General features: G+C 34.6%; 1 pseudogene; it reads right to left on the bottom strand.

Annotated features, from left to right (window-relative positions):
• Positions 1-23,133, bottom strand: part of LOC111155247 — a 42,897-nt pseudogene extending 19,764 nt beyond the window's left edge.
• Positions 23,134-23,552: the final 419 nt, after the last annotated feature.

Below are 23,552 nucleotides of genomic sequence, written 5' to 3'. Positions count from 1 at the left end.
TCACTTAAGGAACTTCTTTGCTCTGTGAATGACTGTGTTATAGGAAATAAATATATTTTCTAAAAGCTGTAAGTAAAGATGCATCATGTGATATATTTGTTCAGATGTTGAATATAGATTATTGATGATATGAATCGTATCAAATACTATGATCCTTGGAAATATATTATTGGTGCATTCTTAAATGGTGCAAATATAGTTCCTTGAATTTAAAAAGTGATACACAAAATATAGTCAGGATCCTAAGACAGTAGAGCACAGCATTAAAGCATGTGGGCTCTGGGGCAAAGGCGGTTGGAGGAGGATTTCAAAAGTTGCCTGTGAATTCTGACAATTTCCTTGAGTTCTGCCTTCTATTTTGATAAACTTGCTCAAATTCTCTAAGCCTTGTTTCTATAAAATGGGAAGAAACAATAGTTCCTATACCACAGAGCTATTCTGAAAGGTAAATTAATAAAGAATTAACAGGTTTTTTTTTTTCAAAAAATGTTAACTATTATTACCTAATAAAATAAGGATTCTGTCAAACTAAAGGTAGTGAATTACAGCGCTTTGAATACTGTTTTCTTTTTTTCTTTCCTAGAGGCTCATGTGTGATATTTATTCTTTAACCAGGGTCTATTATTTTAGATAAAACTCAGCAATTCCTGAATAGTTTTTTTAAACAGAAGGTATTATATATCAAAATGGAATTCTAAGCCCGCTGCATTCTTTATCTGCATTACTTTCTATCTGTTTTACATTCCTTTGCTCTCTTGTGTTGAATTCAATGAGACTTCAAGATGTGAATGAATGAGTTTGGCTTGGATACGTGTCAAACCAAAGCCACCATTGTTGCATGGAGGTGACTTATATTTATTTCCTCTTTCCTCCCTTAGAGTAAAAAATCCACTGTTCTGCATCTTTTTAGCTGAAGTAGTGGTCAAATTGGTGAATTAAATGTTTTAAACTAAATTTAACATTCCAAAACTTCAACAGCACTCAAATCATTTATAATGTATGCATATTTATTGAGGGCTATGCTTTTGCTAACGTGAACAGCTATTTTTTTCTTCTCTTCCAAGAAGTTGTCAGTTAACAAAAAAAAATTCTTTTACAGGCAACTTCTTTTGTGAGAACCATCTCGTCAGTTAAAAGCACAACAAAAGAGTCAACAAAATTCTCAGAAAAAAATAAAGATTTTTATGCTAACATTTATACTAGTGACTTAATATTATTGGCATCACAAGCCTTTACATCCTATTATTTAATTAAGAAGAAATATAATAACTTTTCTGTTAAATGAATTGGGTTTATTACTTCTTGCCATAATCACATATTTTAGGAATCCAACTGTGTGTGAACGTTTATGTGCATGAATATGCACTTTTTTTTTTTTTTTCTTAGATACCTTTGTTTTACCTGCATTGCTTTCATTTCCTGGAAAAGCCTTTAGTAGAACATAAAGTCAGAATTCTTTATGCCTTTTGTTTAATGTCCTCCCATAGGTTTTCAGGCACCTGCTACTTTGTCTTCTGTATTTAAATAGTAAAGGAAGTTTGATTTTCTTCTCTGAAGCCATCTGGGAACTGTAGATAAACAGCATAAGTAAAATGGGGGAGGAGAAATTAAAACACTACAACCACAGCACAAATACTAAAGCTTTGGTTACAACTTTCAAGACTTAAAAGAGTACAGGAAAAATAACAAAATCTGTCCCACAAAGCATACATTGAGACCTGCTGTTTTCCCTGTTGGTGTCACACGGCTTTGATTTTCATCTAATTGCAAGAAAACACAAACATTGGCAAAAGCTTTACTGGATGTTTGGTGACACCATTGTGTTAAATAGGAATTTTAGTGTGTAAAGAAAACTTTTATATATGTCTGTTTGGCTTTTATTCCCACAAACTTAACAGGCCCATCAATCAGAAAAGAAAGATCATTTAGAAATTTGGAAAAAGTTTTGATAGTGAGATTAAAAAATAAGCACATTCTCCTACCTCATGACCTTGGTTATTTATAACTTTGAAAAAGTCATTCCCTTCATAGGATACATACAATGATTAAAGGGGATTAAACAGCATTCCGTTTGAATTGCTCAATACTCTACAAAATAGGCACTCAAATTGAAGGCCGAGAGTTGTTTTTAAGTTTTGATGCCTGTGAGGAAATGAAGCATTTTACCCTCTAAGGTTGGCCATCTATTTACCTACCCCTGACTGATCTCACTCCAAAATTGTGTAGGAAAAGTCTAATGACGTTAGTTGCTAATATTGTCAAGTAGAATTGATGTAGGGCTAAATCTGATGTTTCAGTATCTCAGTCTACTTTTCAGATTGCTCCTGTATCGTAATATGCGGGGGGTGGGGAAAGAAAGGAAAAGGTAGTACTTAGGGAATGATAAAGAGAAGCTAGTTTTAGGCAATCAGGAGAACCAGGTTAAATATTTCCCTAATAAATGGTCCCTTTGCTGTTCCTACTAACCACAGTCAGTGAGGAGGTAAAGCAAACACTTAGAGACAGATATTACATAGCACTGACTTTAGAAGAGAATACAGGTGTTGAAATTTCACTTCAGTTTAGACTTTACTATAAATTCAGCCTGATACATTTATTTAGAAATATGAACACACAGTTTAACAAATGTGTGTATCTATGTTTGCATCGATTGTGTCCGTGGTCAGCGTGTGTTCACTGGCATACTAATTCTAGAATGGTATCATCTTGGGTGTTCTGACAACAAAGACAAGTGTTCAGATAGGTCTGGAAGCCAGACTACCCAATACAACCCCTGACCTTGACCCTCTCACACACAAATACACATTCATGCACCTGCGCACCCATACATAATTTTTGAAGATTAACAATCCATATTAACCTTCTGCATAACTTATATAATTTTACTATTTTATTCACTTTTTTCCAAAATTTATTTTGTTGTAATACTTTATTTTATTTTTAAAAGGAAGAAAGAGAGCACAACTTCTACTCTATAGAAAGACAAATATTTATCCTCTAGGAAATCCTGGTTCAAGGTTATCTAACAAGTAAAGAAGGCAACACAAAAGAATGAGAGTAGAGATTTCCAACATTAAGAAGGGAAGATGACAAGATGTTTTAGGGTTAGACAGATTTAACTATGTTTGTTAATAGACGGAGGAGAAAGTCAATAGAGATAGCATGAAATTTTAACAAGTTTTGAGGTTGAGAAAAAAGATTACAGAGATGATTATACTATCTGTTTAATTACTAACATAAAAAGGAGCTTGCCAAAAGCTTTTGGAGAGGAAACATTTCTGGAGATTTGAGAAATGATGTGGTGATTTTAAAGAGAATGAAAGTGCTTTGTAACAGCCACAAAAAGAAATGCAACAAATAGTCCTCTAGAAAATTAAGGGTTAAAAAAAGACTTCTAAACTAGCTTTGAGAGTCCAGCAATGGTTTTAAAATGTGAGCTTACTTTGAAGCTAATTGAAAAAGGTGGATTTATTCCAGAAAAAGATGATGAGTAGGTGTGGATGGGGGTGTTGACAGGTGTCATCTTTGGTAATGTAGGCCTGTGGCAGTCAAGAGCCCAGACAATTTTGAATATTATGGAAAAGATCATTTGAATAGATGGTCAAGAAATTATACTTTAATATAGCTTCTGGGGAACACATATAATGGCTAATTCTCTGTTGTTTTTTTTTAATTATCCATGAAGATATGAAAGAAAAAATGTCATGGAAGGGGAAAAAAAATAAAGACAGAGTTAAACCATAAGACATTTTAACTCTAGAGGACAAATGGAGGGTTGCTGGAGGGGAAGTGGGTGAGGGATGGGTATTAGGAGGGCAATTGTGATGAGCACTGGGTTTATGTAAGTGATGAATCACTAAATTCTATTCCTGAAATCAGTATTCCACTATATGTTAACAAACTAGAATTAAAAAAAAAAAGTGAAACAAACAAAAAAGGAAAATGTCACAACACTATCAAAAAGCATTTTAATTATGACAGTGAATATTTATTGAGTTCTTATCATGTCAGCCAAACATAGTCATATGTAGTGACTCAGTTTATCTTTGAAGATATTTCATTATTATCCATAAATTATCCTCATTTTTCAGCTAAAGAAATTGAGGTCAGAAGTTAAGTAAAATCCTGACGCTTTAATACCTAGTCAACAAGAGTTGGAATTTGAACCTATTAACTGTGGCTAGAAAGGCTGTTCTTTTAAACACCACATTATATTGTTTAATAATAAAGCTTATGAGAAATTGATTATAATTTCAAGTGGAAACAAGTTGAGAAAAATACGGTTTGAATGTGAGAAACCCAGGCTTCTGGTGATGAACTAAACCATTTTCCCCTGTTTTCTTGGAGGGAGGAATAAGCTGTTCCTCTACTGTCCCACCGAAAAATATCTCCTGGGTGATGCCCACTTAATTATTCACACACTAACTCTAGATTTTAACTGACTTCCAAACAGCTGCCCTGACTCCCTGGGAGGAGCAATGGATCATGTCCAGCCACCTCCCCAGATGGCCCCCTGTTTTCTTCAAGTGGTCACCCTAGAGCTGGCCTTCTCTTTTAATACCACAGACTTCTATTGATGATTATTGTACCAATCTCACATGTCTCCATCCAACTCTTTCAGTAATGTAGAAGAAGGAAAAAGAGAATATAATCCTTGTATCAGAATTGAGTTATCCAGGGACGCCTGGGTGACTCAGTGGGTTAAAGCCTCTGCCTTCAGGTCCTGGGATCAAGCCCCGCATCGGGCTTTCTGCTCAGTAGGCAGCCTGCTTCCTTTCCTCTCTCTCTGCCTGCCTCTCTGTCTACTTGTGATGTCTGTCAAATAAATAAATAAAATCTTTAAAAAAAAAAAAGAATTGAGTTATCCAAAAAATAAAACTTTAAACAGTTAGAGACAATGCTTTTGAAAGCATTTACAAATGCTTTTGAAAAACTTAGGCAAATTTTAAACACAATATGTGTCTTCTTACATAGCACTGAATTTAAGATCAAATTAAGCCTAACCCATATAATAAGAATAGAAGGGATGTCAAGGATACACAGGATTTAAGAAAAGAAGAAAGAAGTGTATGAGTTATAATCAAGTGGGAAAATTCTGTCTTAAAAGATACATTCTCTTATTTGGGGGGAAAGAAAATAAAACCTAAATTCAGTGATATGCTATTTGAAAGATGAAATGCCTAAAATTTGCTATTATAGAAATTTGTATTTTTTAAAGATTTATTTATTTATAGAGAGAGAGCAAGCAGGGAGAGGGGCAGAGGGAGAGAATGGCAAACAGACTTCTCGCTGGGTAGGGAGAAGCCAAGACCTCTGAGACCATGACCACTGAAATCAAGAGTCAGAAGTTCAGCTGAATGAAACACCCAGGTGCCCCTGGAGCTTTGTAAATTTTAAAAGAACAATTAAAAGCCAAATAATGGATGAAACTCTATCTGATCACTAAAATGAGAACAAAAACAACAGTGCAATTTTAATATTTCTGTACAGACATTTCACTGAGAAAGAAGATTAAATAAGACAAAGTTACTTTTATACTGATAAAAAATGCATAGTTCACAATCTGGGCATACTGTAACTTTAACTCTGATAGTCATTGCAGTGGAATAGTGATCTTTTACAGTAAGTTTCCTTCCACCAAAGAGCTCACATTTGAGCTCAAGAGACACTGATTTGTGCTAATAGAGCTGTACAAAGATTGCTATGGAAAATATGTAGCAAAGAACATCTAAATAGATTGGGAGGTCAGACAATACTACATGATTATATTAGGAATAATCTACATAAATTTGATGTTACTCGACAGCACAAGAAAGGGAAAAAATATAATCATCAGGAGTAAATAAGCAGCAGACCAATACCAAACATCTCTGTGAACACACTGGCTTCAAATTCGGATACTTTTGACTACCTGCAAAAAATGTTTATTACCTTCTATTATTAAACACACACACACACACACACACACATACACAATGCTTTGCTCTGTTTCATTTTGCTTTCATCTTTTGGTTTAAACTAATTTTATTTGAAAAAAATTCAAATTGCCAAAAAACTGCAAAAATGCTACAAAGAACAGCCACATGCCCTTCACCCACCATTCACTCTTGCCAATTGCTCAGGCAGTGATCACAACTGAATCCAATCCAGCATGGGCCCTAGCACCCAGTGGTCATGTCACTCTCATCTCCTTCTATGAGGGCAGTTCTTCATTTTCCCTTCATTTTTACAAACTTGAAATTCTTGAAAATATATAAGGCATTCATATTATAGAATGCCTCAATGCAGGACTGTCTATGTTTCTTCAAGATTATACCGAACTTGAGCATTTTGACCAGGAATGCACAAGCACGGTTTCTTATCCTTGTTGTATCCTATCAATGAGCATATGATATTGATATGTCCCACTTTGGGTGGTGTTAATGTTAGTAGTTGATTAAGGTGACCACTGCCAGATTTCTCCACTAGAAAGGTACATTTCTTTTGTTCTTTGTAATCAGTAAGTATTTTGCAGAAAGATATTTTGAAACTAACTGAATATTCTTTTCCTCATCCCATTTCTCGCTTTAATTTTTAAAACTATCGATAATTCTTGCCCGTGGTATTACTTTGGTCATTATAGATGATTATTTGCTGATTTTATTCATACCAATATATTTATTAGTTGATATTCTACTGTAAGAAAGATATTAATCTTCTCCCACTTCATTTACTCGTTTATTATAGTGTGAACCAATGGATGCCAATTTTATTCAGCATTTTAAAAACATTTTTATAATTGTCCACAGTTGACCAATGAGCATTCTTTTAGCTAGAGCCTTAGTCATTTTGACATATTCAAATCATTCTTTAAGTACTTCATTACTATCTGAGACAACATGATGTTCTAGGACTTTCTCTGCTGGAACTCAGAAATTAGCTATTTCTTCAAGGAGCCCTGGTTCCTTTCAGTGGAAAATAGTGTGTAGAAACCAAGGTCTGAGTGCTAGATGTAATTCTTGTTAATGGGGATTTTGGTACTCAGAGGCCTTCTCAGTGGACAGAAAGAACTAGGAAATACAAATATTCACACATGTGCATGCCCATACATAGCTTCACATCTCTCTCTGTATCTATATTTGTACCTATATATTAAACCATGACTTCATATTAATAGATTCAAGTATTTTAAGACTTCATTTTTTTCGGAAAATTTTTAGATTCACTGCAAAATTGAAGGGAAGGCACAGAGATCTCTCATGTACCTCCCACCCCCACACATATATAGCCTTTCCCTTTATCAACATCCCCACCAGAGTGGAGCACATGTTACCAAGTTGATAGCTGAGTCACCAAGATCAAGCCTTTGGCATTTTGTCTTAAAAGTCATTATCACACCCAAGGTCATCTAGGTTTTCTCCTGTGTTATTTTTTAGGGGTTTATCACTACATTTTATATTTAAGTCTGTGACCCATTTTCGGTTAACTTTTGTTAATAGGGTAAAATCTGATCTAGATTCATCTTTTTGCATGTGTATATCAAGTTGATCAGCCCCGTTTATTGAAAAGTAATCTTTTCTTCATTGTATTGCCTTTCCTTCATTGCCAAAAGTCAGTTGACTATATCTAAGGAAGGGGTCTATTTCTGGGTTATCTGTTCTGTTTCATTGATCGATTTGTCTATTATTTTACTAATACTGCACTGCCTTGATTACTGTAGCTTAATAGTAAGCCTTGAAGTCAGGTAATGCCAGGTCTCCATATTTGTTATTTTCCTTCAGTATTGTATTGGCTTTTCTGGGTCCATTGTCTCTCCGTATAAACTTTAGAATCAGTTTGTCAATATCCGTAAAATAATTTGCTAGGATTTTTATTAGGATTCCATTGAATTTATAGATCAACAAACATCCTGACAATATTAAATCTATTCATCCATGAGCATATAATATTTCTGTTCATTTAGTTCTTCTTTGATTTAGTTCATCAGAGTTCTGTAGTTTTCCTCATATAGATCTAGTACATATTTCATTAGACTTATATCTAAGTATTTCATTTCATTTAAATGATACTGTGTTTAATTTCAAGTTCCGCTTGTTCATTGTTTAAAAGGAAAGTGATTGACTTTTGTTTCTTAACCTTGTATCCTGCAACCTTGCTGTAATAACTTCATAGTTCCAGGAGTTTTCTCTTTGATTTTTTTTTTTTTTTTTTTAGATTTTCTGTATAGACAAAGCTTTGAGTTTCTCACTGAGTATGATGTTCACTGTACATTTTTTGTACATATTCTTTATCAAGTTGAGGAAGGCCCCCAACTATCCCTTTTTTACTGAGAATTTTTTGTTTTTTGTTTTTTTTCCTGAGAGTTTTTATCGTAAGTGGATGCTGGATTTTGGCAAATGCTTTTTCTGCATCTGTTGACACAATCATGTTGTTTTTCTTTAGCCTGTTGATGTGATGGATTACATTAATTGATTTTTGAATGTTGAATTGGCCTTTGATACCTGAAATAAATCTCACTTGATTTTGATGTGTACTTCACTTTATACCTTGTTGGATTTGATTTACTAATATTTTATTGAAGATTTTTGCATCTATGTTCATGAGAAATGTTGATCTGTAATATTCTTTACTTGTAATTCTTTGTCTAGTTTGGAAATTAAAAATGCTGGACTCATAAAATGAATTAGGAAGTATTCCTCCTGCTTCTATCCTATGAAAAAGATTATAGAAAATTGATATAATTTCTTCCTTAAATGTATGGTAGAATTCATGCCTGAATCCATCTGGGCCTGATGCTTTCTGCTTTGGAAGGTTGTTAACTATTGATTAAATTTCTTTATGGGTCAATTCTCATAGCACATTTCTTCTTATATGAGTTTTTGTAAATTATTGTCTTTCAAGGAATTGGCCCATTTCATCTGGGTTATAAAACTTGCGGACATAGAGTTGTTCATGGTATTTCATTATTATCCTTTTCATGTCTGTAGGGTCTCTAGAATAGATTCATTTTTAATCTATTATTAGCTGTGACTGTGCAGTGACTTTTAGACTGAAATGGGAGAAAGGGAAGAATAAAAGAAAGAGGAGAAAAAGCTTTGTGTTGTTAATTTTTTTTCAAGACTTTATCATCTTCTCCAAGTACTCACTGACTTCTAGAAATAGAAGAATGCTATTTTTCCAATCCCCTCGTTTTTTACCTGAAATAATTGAGGTGGAGGGAAATGATACTACTTGACGTTAGGTAAATATAAATCCATAAGTTTTACCCACAACATGAAGGTGGTCTAATGCACTACCTACCAAGCATTATTTTACATTTAATTACTAAAAAGGAAATAAAATGACTAAGACTTAACCAGTTAGATTTCATATTTATTGAGGGACTGCTGTAAACTGGGCACTCTTTCATTATTTGAATCTTTCAATCTTTTCAACAAAAACATGCAGTGGTAATTAAAAACCATTTTATTTTTCTTAAGATTTTATTTATTTATTTGAGAAAGAGAGCGAGAGCACGAGAGCTGAGAAGGTCAGAGGGAGAAGCAGACTGGCCACGGAGCTGGGAGCCCGATGATCCTGGGACTCTGGGATCATGTCCTAAGCCGAAGGCAGTTGCTTAACCAACTGCACCACCCAGGCTCCCCAAAAACCATTTTAATAATGAGAAGACCAGTGTTCAAAAAGACTAAATTAATTGCTAGAAGTCTAATACAATCATTAAGTATGGCTCCAATTTTGCTGAGTTGATTTTAAATCTGCTGAGCTTGACAGTACCTTACTACATAAGGTATTTATAATAACAGAAGGAAGCCTAGAGTGAACCATGCCAAATGGCAATCAAAATAAAATAAACATTGATTTTTAAAATTAGATTGTGGAAGTGACTGATGTTTAAAATTTTTACCATCTTATTTTTGAAATAGTGATTACACTAAAAAATTGGTCTATTCAGTACCTATATGCTGGAAATTGTGCTTTTAATGGGAGATATGGTGATTAAATCATACATACCATCAAAGACTTAATTAACAATCTGTATTTGGGAAAACATGTAGTTAATACAGTTTTACTAGTATATATTAAATATAACATTAGGAAATGCTCTTTGTGAAATACATACAAGTCACGATAGAAGTACAGATTAAGAAGCTAGCGGGTACCTTCAAAAAAATGAGAGAGAAAGCAAGCGAGAGAGGGATATAAGAGATAAAAGGAATTTTCCTTTTTGAAATAAGAATTGGAGGTAATTTGCTCATTGAAGCTGGGCCATATCTATCCCTTTCCCTGCCCTAGCCCCATTACCTACTAGTGTTGCCTGGTTCACTGTAGATGCTTAATAAATATTTACTGAATAAACAAATAAAAGAGTAGATTTTGGGTGAATACTAAATAATATCATGGAACTGAAACTTAGGGCATGGAATGAGGAATGGCAAAAGGCAAATCTGGAAATATTAGTTGGGGCATATAATTAATGTTCTCACTATCACTATGTAATCAGGATATTGTTCTGTGAACTTGAGTACAGCATACAAGGGAAAGATAATGTGTAACACACAAATAATTTTGAGGTTTCTAGTAGTCATGTTAAAAATCATTAATACATCCATACTCTATAGTAAATACCATTTATATATCATTAGGGTCAAAATTATTGTTTCATATCATCAATATTAAAATTAATGAAATATTTTTCATATTGCCATTGAAATATGGTATTTTACATTTACAGTCAATCTCAACTTAGATTAGCTACATATTTAAATCCTCATCAGGCACATGTGCCTAGTAATTATTGTATTAAATAGAGTCTAAGTCTAGGAGTCTTGCAAGTAAAAGTGTGGTCCTTAGACCAGCAATACTTCAGAAGTTGGTAGAAATATAGAATCTTCGGCCATACTCCAGATCAACTCAATCGAAATCTGTATTTTCCCCAGAACTTCAGGTAGTCGTATGCACATGACAGTTAACAAAACACTGGTCTAGATAAACAGTTGTAATGTTAGGTATGTGCATCCCAAGCAGTACAGAGCATTGAAATTTGGAAAGATCAGAACGATTGTTTATATTTGTCTTGAAACTACAAAGTAAATAAAGGTTTACGTATATGTGATATTATATTCACATTGGTGCTTTTATTTCATCCAAATGTCAGATTGTCTCGTATTATTAATACCTGGTAACCTGAGGTAAGAGTTTGAAGTTCCACAAAGGAGAGCAAATATATAGCATCTGTCATCAATGCCTGGTACGTGGATTGGATTTATGGATTTTATTATTTATTATGTTTCCCAGCAATAATTAAACTAACAGAACAGAGACTGTAAAATGTTTTTGCAAATTTGTTTTTGTGAATATAAGAAAACAAAACAAAAAGTGACAGAGCTAACCCTTTTAATTCTTCCTCGGTCTCAACCATAAGTAAAAAAAAAATAATGATGATACAATTGGACTTCCTAAGTAGTAAGGTGAAACCCCTTAAATCAAAATATCTACTTGAAATATAGATTAATATTTCTATAGTTAATGGTGAATTTAGCCCCCAGTGTATATTGCACTTTGAGATACTACCTAATAATAGTATAAAGCCAGTATAATTAGTAAGACATTTGAAATATTTTAAATTTAATCTTCTTTGTTAGGCATTTCCTCCATTCAGCTTTGCCTCGGGGAGTTCCAATTTACAGCAGTTGTCTTAATATAATTATTAATAGCACCCTCTCTTGTTCTCAAAAGAGACCCTGTTTGGAAAATAAATCGTTTGGTCACCCTGTTTACCACATGAACTTAAAATTTCTCTTCTGGGTGTTTAATAATGTATGTAATGTGTAAGTATAGTACATGAATACAATTTTAAGATGAATGACCATATACTCTGGTAAAAAAAATTTTTTTTTTTTTTATGTTGGAGATCACACAGTGAAGACCTGACTTGTGAAAAACTGGAATGTTTCCCAGGTTCACTCTGAGCCCCGTGTTTAATTATTCCCGGCAGCCCCTTTCAGGCCCGGAATATGTGTTCCCTCTCATCCTGATGCAAAGTGACAGTCTAAGCAGAACTGTGTATTTTTCCCTCCTCTCTCTCCTCTCACTGCTCCCTAATTGTGGGAAGAGGGGGAAATAATTGTTAGGAATTTCAGAGACCTTTCCTGCATTGCACATTGTTTACTGACCGAAGGAAAGGCAGAATCAACAGGAGGAAGCCACTTAACCAAGCTGAGTGAGGGTAGCCTGGAGAGCCTTGAAGGCAAATCTGCAAACTACAGAGTGGATCATCCACTTACCTTCACCTGGGACAAGTTAAATGTAGTCTGAAAGTGGAAATACTTAACATTTAAGCAGAAAAATCAAGAGATAAAATTGAAATGGTTAAAAATGGGCCGTAGTCTAAATTGATAGATGTGGATATAGTCTCAGAAACCCTTTTGAGCTCTAAGAGTCTGTATTGAAGGAAATAAGACTTACATCGTTGTTCTTTGCCATTTCATGTAAGTACACTATTATTTTTTATTTAAACTGAAGAGAATTAAGATTAACAAACTTTGGAGAATGAGTGATGAAATGTGGGTGACCCACAGAATGAGACATGTAGGACTTTTGGGGAGGGCTCAAATGAACCAGCAACTGAATGCCTCCTTGGAAATCAAAGAAAGGTAGAGTTATCTGTCAAAAAACGTTCTTCATAGTGGAGAAAATACATGGAGCAGGATACAAAGCCTACCAAACATAGCAGACATTTGGCAGGGAATGCTATCAAAAATTTAAATTGCAGGTATATATGTTCTACTTCGAGAATGTCCAGTCATATACAATTGCTCCCTCAGCATCCCCAGCACTGCCTGCAACATATTTTGGTATTTTTCACATAGTGATGAAACGTTTAGGTGGGGGCAACTTTTCCCCAAAAGTGGTCTTTGGAACACTGACTTTCCCAATATGCCATAGGGAAAAAATACCACTCTCAAGTAAATGTAGGACAACTTTCACATTTTACTACTCTCCTAAAATTCACTTTGCACATTCACATACTTAACAGTCATAGAATTTCTTACAGTAGCCAGATTTGTTGTTTGACTTTCTTTATTTCACCATTAATTAAGCATCTTAAATTTCAGAAACTTTACTGAGTAATGACTACTAATATTCCAGGAAACTAATCTCCCACAGAAAACATTTTGGAAATTGCTAGGATGGAGGAATATTGCTAGTATACCACTATTTCTAAGATGTTATTGACCTTGATATGAATACCTAAGTTTAAAGAATACCTAAGTTTAAGAAGCATTTTTTGAAATTTTAGTTGGATTTAGATTTCCCTTGCTCAGTTATTTGACCTTTCTGGAATAGCGGTATTATAATTTTCACTCCTACATTAATCCATTGACAAAAGCCTGGTTAACAAAGAACCTGACAAATAATATTGGTATATTGTCGATATGAAATCTGTGATTCTAGGATGGACATATAGATCGATCTATCTATCTACCTATCTATGAATTTTAAGCATACTGCATATTTCTGAAATGAGGTAGACATACCCTCAGAAGTACAATGTTGAAAATCATCACTGTTGCCATTTGGATGATATAATATATTGTTGGAAAATAACTGCCTTTACATTTCAGCTCATTATTATTATTTATTTCTTAAGGTGAAAAAAAAAGCTAGGCTAGAAAAATAGAAAATTCCCTGAAGAGTTTCTTGTTGGTGCCTAGGGACTATATGGTATGTTTTCCAGATGCTCAGAGATAATGGTGTAATCTGACCTGCCTGTACTATGGTTAACTTGGTAGAAGTGTGGGAAAATATCTTTCCGCACTGGACTTCATAATCCAGTCTCATTTACAGTCAATATGAGTGATATAACTTGAAGAATAAAATAAAGCCAATAAATACTATTGGTGAGGGAAAATGATATTTAAAAATGTGCCAAGGTGTTATTACCAATACAGTTTTATTCTGTTGCCTACTTCCTTAAATCAAGTTCTTTTAGCCAAAGTCACTTAACATATTTGAATTGAATAATAAATGTATTTACTCTATTACTGCTATTTCTCAGCTAAATTTAGTATTGATTACTGATAAAATGGATAAAAACATTTATCCACTGATAAAATGGATATAAAATGGATATAATTATAGGTGATTACAAATTATTGGGTTAACAAACTAGTAAAGTGACAAGCATCTAAAAGTATTAGATCTTGAGTTATTGCAAAAAAAAATTTCAAATTCCATAAAATGAACAACAGGTGCATGTAACATTATCTTGAATATATCTGGCTTTCTTTTCACAAGTTCTAAATTTTCTTTTTTTTTTTTTAATGTGATCAACTATAATGGCCCGATAGACATAAACTGTGGTATAACTTTACCAAGCTAATTGAAAGTTCTGTCTTAGTTATTATATTCATAAATTCCATCAGTTATCCAAGCTGCGACAGCCAAGGTGCTGGACACTCTGGGTTTATCTTTCAACAGGACAGACATGGTTGACAAGCAAACACACTAAGTAATTTCATTTAGTAATTGGAAGGAGTCCTGATGTATAACATATTATTTCCTCACATCAAAGACAAAGGTTGCATTATGAGAAGCATGTTATTATAATCATAATATTTGCCTCTTTGGTAGTGTGTGTTCCTGAATTTCTGGGAATGGTTTTTCTGTCTGGGTTTCAGTGAGACATAACCTTTGAAGAGTATTGCCAGATTTGAGCCCACTTCACCAGACCCTCCTGTATCTTTTTTGATTAAGGTTAAAGGTGAGGGCCATCGCTGTAAAGTAAAGGATAGTCAGCGACTTTGGGAAGTTTATGATTTTGTTGCTAGTATATGCCCAAGTACCAGAATTACCTGGACATTTGGCAAAATGAATTTCTAATAATACTCAAAAACCAGATAGAACTTCTTTATAAGCCTGATGATCTGATTTTTTCCTTTATTCATATTGATATTTCCATTCAAGATTTAGTGAATGGAATTGTCCAGAAGTATTAATTTTGACTCAGGTTGAAACTGTTGAACCAGTTTTGTTTTGTGGGTCCATATCTTAGTAGCTTCAAATGGGTATATATCTGTGTCTTTTTAAAATTAGTGTACTTCAGAGGAGGTAACTAAATATTAAGCAGAGAAAGAAAAAGAGGAGAGAGGAAATCAGAATGAGATTAGGAGGAAAATGATACTGTCTACAATATATAGTCCCTGTGTAAGTCTTAAGAAAGATAATGGTTCTTCAGTTTGTCCCATGATAGCAAATTGCTTCATAAGTATGAATGAATAGAAGCAGAGAAATTGGGTCCTAGTCCTATGACAAATACCAGCCTGTTCACCAGGTGAACAGCTGCCCCAGAGATTGAAAGAAATAATCTACTGGAAAATTCCATCTTATAGAAATTGCTCTGTGGCTAGAACTCACGAAACACAATTTCTGTCTATAAATTGTGCTTCTTTTTAATTATATTTTTAAAAAAACGTTAATTAATAGATTATTTTAAAACTTAATATTTGCAGCTGTCTCTTATTCCCTTTTTCCCCCTAAAACACACACGCACGTGTGCGTGCACACGTGCGCGTGTACACACACACACACACACACACACACACACACACACACCAATCTTCGTGTGTCCCTGAGGTTTACCAACCAGGAAAGCAAAACGAATCAATAAAACATGGTTTTATATAAGAACAGAAAAAAAGAAAGATTATGGCTCAAGCCAGTGAATAGTAAACTAGATCCCAAAGAACAAAGCCCTTCAAACTTGCTGGGAGGAACCAGGGGAGTGGAATTTAGCTCTCAGATTTGTCATCTTCCCTTGGTTCACTCTTCTCCTGCATTCACTCTCACGGGCAGGTCAAACAAAGGTCTGGTATGTGGTATACGCTGCAGCGAGTCTGTAAGGCACACAGCTGTTTGTGTTTGGTACACAGGTGTTTCAGTCTTTATTTTCCATCGTGCCAAGAGCAAAGTTTTAGTGCAAAATAATTCACAAAAATTTCTGTACCTGGTTCATAAGATTAAGCCCACCCAGGTAGAAAAGTAAAACAAGACTCAGTGCCACCTCAACTCTCATGACCAACCAGACAAGCAGGTAAATCATTTGAGAAGATTTCTAAGCTTAATCCTTTGAAAACTGATCTTCCCTCAGGGGGATACCAAATCATATTCTCCATCTAAATATTCCTGCTTCAAACTGTACTTGCTCAACAAGTTTTGTAGGAGAGAAAAACGTTTTTTTGCCTTGAAACAATATGAATTCATCCTAAAGAAAATGCTTTATCCTTATTTTCAGCAGTTATATGATGCTTCTTTTAAAAAGTTACTTTTTATTATAAAATAATTACTATAATCTGTTTATATATTCTGTGGAAGTTGGTAGACAAAAGCATGCATATTTCTAAGGACACTAAAGTCAATATTTAGTGAAAAGTTATTTCTGCCACAGAGTCCAATCCCAAAGAAATATCAAGCAACTAACTTTTTCTTAAAGGAAGTAAAATGCTGTGTGGATAGTTGCCTTGTGCGAACTTAAATGATAATAATGTAATGTTTATCTCATTAACTTTATTTTAGGCTAACATAGAACATGTTACAGAGGCAAGTTGTTTGACTTGAGAGATAGGTGACCCCGATTTTAATCTGTGCTCTGCCATCAATTAGCTGTTTTTTTTTTCTAATGTAATTCCCTTAACCTCTCTTGATTTAAATTCAATTATCCTTAAAATTGGAGAGTTTGACTATATTATCTCCTAGGTCCCTGGAAGCTCTAAAATTTCTGTGATGCTAAAAGGCCAACCTCACATAATTCCCATCTCCATCAGTTCATATGCCTGTATCTGGCCCAGTTTTGATCAGGGTTTATATGAACTAATGACATGGATATTGTGTCCAAATATAAGCTACTTCAAAGCTGTGTTTCACTTCCTAGGTTTTCTTGATATATATTTTTATTTTATTTTTTAACATATATTTTTAAAGTTATGTATCAAATAATTAGCATTTTAATTCCAACAATTAAACCAAATCAGATATACCAGGAACAGAGTGTTCTAATTCTGTACAATGATAAACGCTACTAAATAATCTGGTATGTATGTATGTATATATATAAATTTTTTTAGCCAGCTGACAATTTCAGGCTATTTGTTGATCCAGGATTTCAGAAGGAAGGAGAATTTCCAAAGAGAGAAAGAGAGAGAAAAAGAGAAGGGAAGGAAGGGTACAGATAGGGAGGGAGAGGGAAGAAGGAAGGGAGGAAGGAAGGAAGGAAGAGGAGAGGAGGGAGCAAAGAGCATTGAGAGTAAGAAAAGCCTTCTACTAGTTGTACAGTAAGATTCAGTGTGTTCGCAGGAGGAGTCCCTCTGAGGTTGCTCAATGATCAGCCATGTGTGAGTAGCAAATTAGAACCATTCATTTTCCTTGAGGTGGCATTGGAATTCTCAAGAGTGGTGTGGATACACTGGTGGGTCATGATTAGTTGGAGGTGAATTTCAAGTAATTTGATATTTGTTAAAGGAGCAAACTTTGCAAATGATTTTCTTTAAAGTAAATCAGAACACATTTAGGTTAAGCCTATAATAATAACCCTTTTGCTTCTATTCTGACATTCTGTCTTGAGAGGAAAGAAGAAGTAGAGTAATAGAGGGCTGTAAATTGTTCACAACTCTGATAGTAAGTGCCTGTCTACCTGAGAAAGTCAAGGAAACCCTTTGGACGAGAATTACATAAACTGAACTCAACTTAGCCTAAGAGGTAAAATACTAGGAAGGAGAGGGATAGAGATTTGCCTCAGACTTTACTGAAGCAGACACTTAAATAGTCCACTGAGCCTTCCTATCTCATTTGGACCTAAAACTGTCTGGGCTTCATTCCCTTACTGCAGGGAAACCATTCCATTTCAGACTGGAGGTGGGACAGCAAATGTCACAATACACACACACACACACACACAATGCTATATATCTCTATGTGTATGTATAGATATGCTGAGTATTTTCTTTACATATTTTATATGTAATACATATTACATTAATGATATTATATGTCGTATTTATATGTATGTATAAATATTATTATACACTTAACATTATATAATTATATTATATAATTATATTATTTTATAGTTATACAAATATAAATTTGAATATATATATTCATATACATACATAGTATGTATATGAATATATATGTTGAATATATATACATACATGCATATGTATATATGCATGTATGTGTGTGTATGTGTGTGTTTATCTCCTGGGGAAGGTCTCTGTTTCCCTCAGGTGGTTTGGTAGTTTGGTATACTTCCACCTTACAGACAAATCACCATGGCTGTAAGGACCTGGTTCTGTACCAAGAGGACCAAATTGCGATGACATGCAGCTTCACCAGAATAAACAGGATGCTAATATGGAAGGAGGGTCTAAAAGTAATGGTTCTCTGCTGAGTTGAATGCAAAGAAGTTTTTATATCAATTAATTTGGTTATCCTCTTCAGTAACATTTATTTATTTGTTTGTTTATTTGTTTGTTTTTAAAGATTTTATTTATTTACTTGACAGAAAAGACACAGTGAAAGAGGGAATATAAGCAGGGGGAGTGGGAGAGGGAGAAGCAGGCTTCCCGCCAAGCAGGGAGTCCAGTGGGGGGCTCCATCTCAGGACCCTGGGATCATGACCCAAGCCCAAGGCAAATGCCCACTGACTGAGCCACCCCGGTGCCCCTTCAAAAACATTTGAAGAATAAGAACAAAGTAAGAGTTACCTAGCCACCATTTCCATTTTTAAAGCAGTCCTAGTGCAATTCAAATAGTTTGCATATTTGTTGCTTAAAAGAATCAAGTTACAAACAAAAAATAGAAATTAATACACCAATCAGTCTGTTAAACTGTGAGAAATATAAACAAGCACTTAATATGGTTTAAAACTGGGAAAAGGGTTCCCTGCCTTAAAATTACAACTTGACATTTCATAACTGTGACTGAAAAACAACGCTGATGTAATTTTGTTAATCAGTCCTCATGAGTGTGTTTGAGTATATGTGTGTGTGTGTGTGTGTGTGTGTGTTAGAATATTTGGTGACTTGGGACGCCTGGGTGGCTCAGTTGGTTGGGCAGCTGCCTTCGGCTCAGGTCATGATCCCAGTGTCCTGGGATGGAGTCCCACATCGGGCTCCTTGCTCATCAGGGAGCCTGCTTCTCCCTCTGCCTCTGCCTGCCATTCTGTCTGCCTGTGCTTGCTCTCTCTCCCTCTCTCTCTCTCTGACAAATAAATAAATAAAATCTTTAAAAAAAAAAAAAAGAATATTTGGTGACTTAATTAAATATTTTAAACATTTCAAATGACCACTGAATCACTTTTACTTTAGCTTTGACTTTCATACTCTTGTACAGACATAGTCATAAAGCTAAAGATCATCTTGTTAATTGTGACATTATATTAGGAATTACATTATATTAGGAATTACAAATAGAAGCATATGTATTTTCAAGCAGAGGTCTATGTATGTAGGAATACTTAGAAGAAAAATTCCAGTTTTAAAGACCCAGGAACTATTGCTAAAAAATAACAGACATTTTGTTGGCTTAAGTACAGGATTTAGTTTATTACTGTTTTCTGACAAATTTACTCAGTGTTAGGCAAAATACTAGGTTCTAGGAAATTTAAAAAACCTATATAGTGATCTGTACCATTAAGAAGTTGATAACTGCACATTTGTGTGTGCAATGTGCACATACATAGGAAAGTTGAATAGAGATAAGAGAGTTTGAAAACACATTTTAAAATAACATACTTAATACTGTATTTTAAAAGTTGCCATCATACCTTTTGCTAAAACTGGTGAAATTCATTTGACAGGCATTTTTGCCCAATATGCTGAAAATTAAATTAAGGAATATGAAATGACTTTCATAAATTTGACTTTTTCTCACTTATAATCTGTCATTTCTATGTGTATGATAAACAATCTGTAACTGTGATTTGATGGACACATCAACGATTAGGTAATGCTTATATTTAAGGTTGTAAATATTCTCAATAAGCTCTTGTATATAATATTCACATCATTTCTGAAACATTCTAGCAAGTCCTCTGGTGACCAAACCTCGGCTAATTCATCATTCCTATTTTCTCACTCACCAGCTAAAGCAATTTCCTTCTATTTAGGTGCCAGTTGGCACTTCAAGTTTCTTTTCAATTATGTTTTTAATTTTTTTGAGTTGTGTTTGGCCTCCCATTTCAGTCTAATTTTAGATAGTATCTCTTTCTCGCTGGATACTCATAAGTCATTCTTTTTTTTTTCTTCTTAACTCAAAAATGTAAATTCCCCCAAATTTGCCAGAGGATAATGATTTCATATTCCATTGTAACAGGCTCACACTAATACTGTTTAATTTTGAAGTCCCTTTCTCATATCCATTCTCACTCATGCTGTGGAAGGCCAAAATGGCTTCTTGTTTTACCCGCTACTGCGGTACTACCATAAAGTTTCCTAAAACACCACTTCAACCTATCCAAACGTCTAGTGGACCCTCATTTCTTACTAAATTATGGTCTAATTCCTAGTCTAACATTCAAGAAAAAGCAGTCATGCTGAGATTCTAACAATTTTCTAGCAATGTTTTTATTATTTATTATATATAGCTTGTGTATCAGTTATGTCTCCTGTGCTTTAAAACATATCATGAGCTTCATCCAAGCAAGAATCCTTGCTCACAAGGAAGCAAAGTGGTCAGAGTTTGGGGCAGAGAGGAAACGGGGTAGGTGGAGGGCAGAGACCTATGACTGGCTTAGTGTACTTAGTAAAGCTGAGTACTGCAGATAGAGGTATGTGAAGAGGGGTTTCAAACAGTCAGGAATGGTGACATAGCAAACACAAATATTTAGTTCTGGTACATTCAAAATATTTGTTAACAAAATTGTGTAGCCCTCTGAATACTCAAAGAAGAGAGCAAAACATAGTTACGATTCTGAGATTTGGTTTAGAGGTCTTTTTCTCATATTCACAGAAAAAGAAGCATAAGCTAGATCAAAAGCAATAGCTCAGAGAATATGTACAAGAGTTTTGGAATTAAATAAATATGATTAGATGTGATTGTAAACTTAACTTTGTTGTTTCCTAGCCCTCACACCTGGGGTAGTTCTTTAATTTTTTTAATCCCCAGTTAAAGTTTGGAAAATTTCAGGGACACCTGGCTGGCTTAGTGGGTACAGCATAAGACTTTTGCTCTTGGGGTTCTGAGTTCATGCCCCATGTTGGGTGTGGAGACTAGTTTAAAAATAAATAAATAAATAAATAAATAATGAAGTTTTGAAAACAAAACTCAAGTAGAAATCTTGGGAGTTCTCTGGGCTTGGAGAAATGGGTTCAGGCATCTGCAGAACCTTAGGTGTCTAGGAAAATGGGCCAGTAGGCTGATGACTAGGGTAGGAAGTCAAAATAGAGGCCACATAAGAAACCTAGTTCAGAAAATTGGGAGAGTTGTTTGGACAACTTGAACTCATAAGAATCTGGAAGCAAACTAGCCAACATTAACACAGTATGACCCAGGACAACTTACCAAAGACAATGACTTGGTATCTAAATTTCCACAGAAGAACAAAACAGTGATACAGAAGACTGAGTGTGCCCTGGCTCAAGTCAGCCTCAAATGGTCTCAAGAAGAGCTCCTAAACCCTCTTCCCTCCAAATTAAAAACTGTGTTTTATTTTTTTAGGCATGAATGTGGCTCATTCTCATGATGAATAGTGCTCTAGGGTACTAAAGTCCTGTATGGTTATGACGAGCATCTCAGATCTGTGTACATGAATGCATTTTATCTGAACCACATGGATCCACAATTAGGTTAGAAATCTAATGAAAATACGTTATCTTCATATATCTGGTATCCCTGAATTTATTGCTGTTAAGGAGCCAGAACAAAACCACAGGATTAATTTTTCTTATAGAATTTTGGCTCTTCTACTGCCATCCTTAGCCAGAAGCACAATGCCTAAGTAGTCAGGAAAGTTAAAGAGAACAGGGGAAAGAGTTATTGACATTGTTGTAGGCCCCCCAAGTAGTTTGCTTCAGGTTACTATTTATTTTTCTCAAATATTTACATTCTCCTGTAACACATTCTGGAATCATCATGTTGGATTGTCTGAAGTATTCCATCTATGCGAAGAACTGAGAAGATATTTGTAAACTTGTATTGGCAGGAAGACAGACTAATGAAGATGTAAAATATTCATTATCTGGTTGAAACAAAAAATAGAGACTGCATTAATACAAGAAAAGGAAGAAAATAACATAATGTCATAAATAGTAGTGGAGGATCAATACTGCATGTCCGTCTTCGGTGGAAGTAGTGATAATGCAGACTCATTTATAATTTGTTTATAACTTTCATTTAAAGGGAAATTACTTGTGCTATGCTTTACATCTCACAGTTTCAGGTATGTCAGCATAGATTTTTAGTGCCATTACTCAAATGTCAGTTCTAACACTATAAAGAAAAAGTGCACTAATTGTTGGTACAGTTTATATTGGGATGCATTATTTCCTGTCAGGACCCAGAAACATGATTATGATTATCATATGTATCTCATATGTGCTCTCTTTTTAATGAACACTGTAGAGATATAGGATAAATTTCTGGCTTTCAAATACTGTAAAATCTGTTGTAGGAAATAATGAGTTTGAACATCAATTCTAGAGAGAACTATTAAAGCGTGTGTGTGTGTGTGTGTGTGTTTGTGTGTGTGTGTAGAGAGAGAGAGCAAGCAGTAACTGCAGTTATGTAGCATTGACAATGTCCATATATGTTATAAATGCTTTGCATATATAAACTAATTTAATCCTCACAAAAAACCTTGTGTTATATACTTTTATTGAATGAATTTCATAGACACATATAGTATAAAATATTCCAGTAAGGGAGGTGTAAGACAAAATTAAGCTAAGAAAAAGATACCACATGTCCTGTTGCCAACATTAATATCATAGATCTTACAAGACTGGGTTTTTCTAGTCTGAGGCAAGAACTTCTAACCTTGTGTTCTGTACTACCTGCAATATTACCAAGTAATATTGAGACTTCCAGACCTTGAGTTTGCCTGCCTGCACATACCTGGTTGTGGTCCACAAGGTTGCATAAGAGGACAGATAACATCGCATATGCATATAATGAAATGTCTTTTAGAATTTGAAGATAGCTTTAAAAAAGTGAGTCAGTGGGAAAATATGTTGTCCAAGGGCTAATAAAGAAGAAAGTTACTGTAAATAAGTGAAAGTTCTGTTTATTTGAATTATGCCCAATTTTAAGAGACCTATAAATGTATAATTTATACCCAGTATTGTAGCTTCTTAAAGACAACTCCTCCTGGGATGCCTGGATGGCTCAGATGGTTAAGTGTCTGCCTTCAGCTTGGGTCATAATCCCAGGGTCCTGCGATGGAGCCCCTTATTGGGCTCCCTGCTCGGCGGGGAGCCTACTTCTCTCTCTTCCTTTACTATTCCCCCTGCTTGTGCTCACTAGCTCTCTCTGTCAAATAAGTAAATAAAATCTTTAAAAAAAAAAAAAAAAGGAGA

Source organism: Enhydra lutris, unplaced genomic scaffold (genome assembly GCF_002288905.1).
Source record: "Enhydra lutris kenyoni isolate GAN:26980312 unplaced genomic scaffold, ASM228890v2 scaffoldscaffold40, whole genome shotgun sequence".
Classification (NCBI taxonomy): domain Eukaryota; kingdom Metazoa; phylum Chordata; class Mammalia; order Carnivora; family Mustelidae; genus Enhydra; species Enhydra lutris.
Note: the sequence above shows the minus strand (reverse complement) of the source record. Positions and strands in the feature narration are given on the sequence as shown.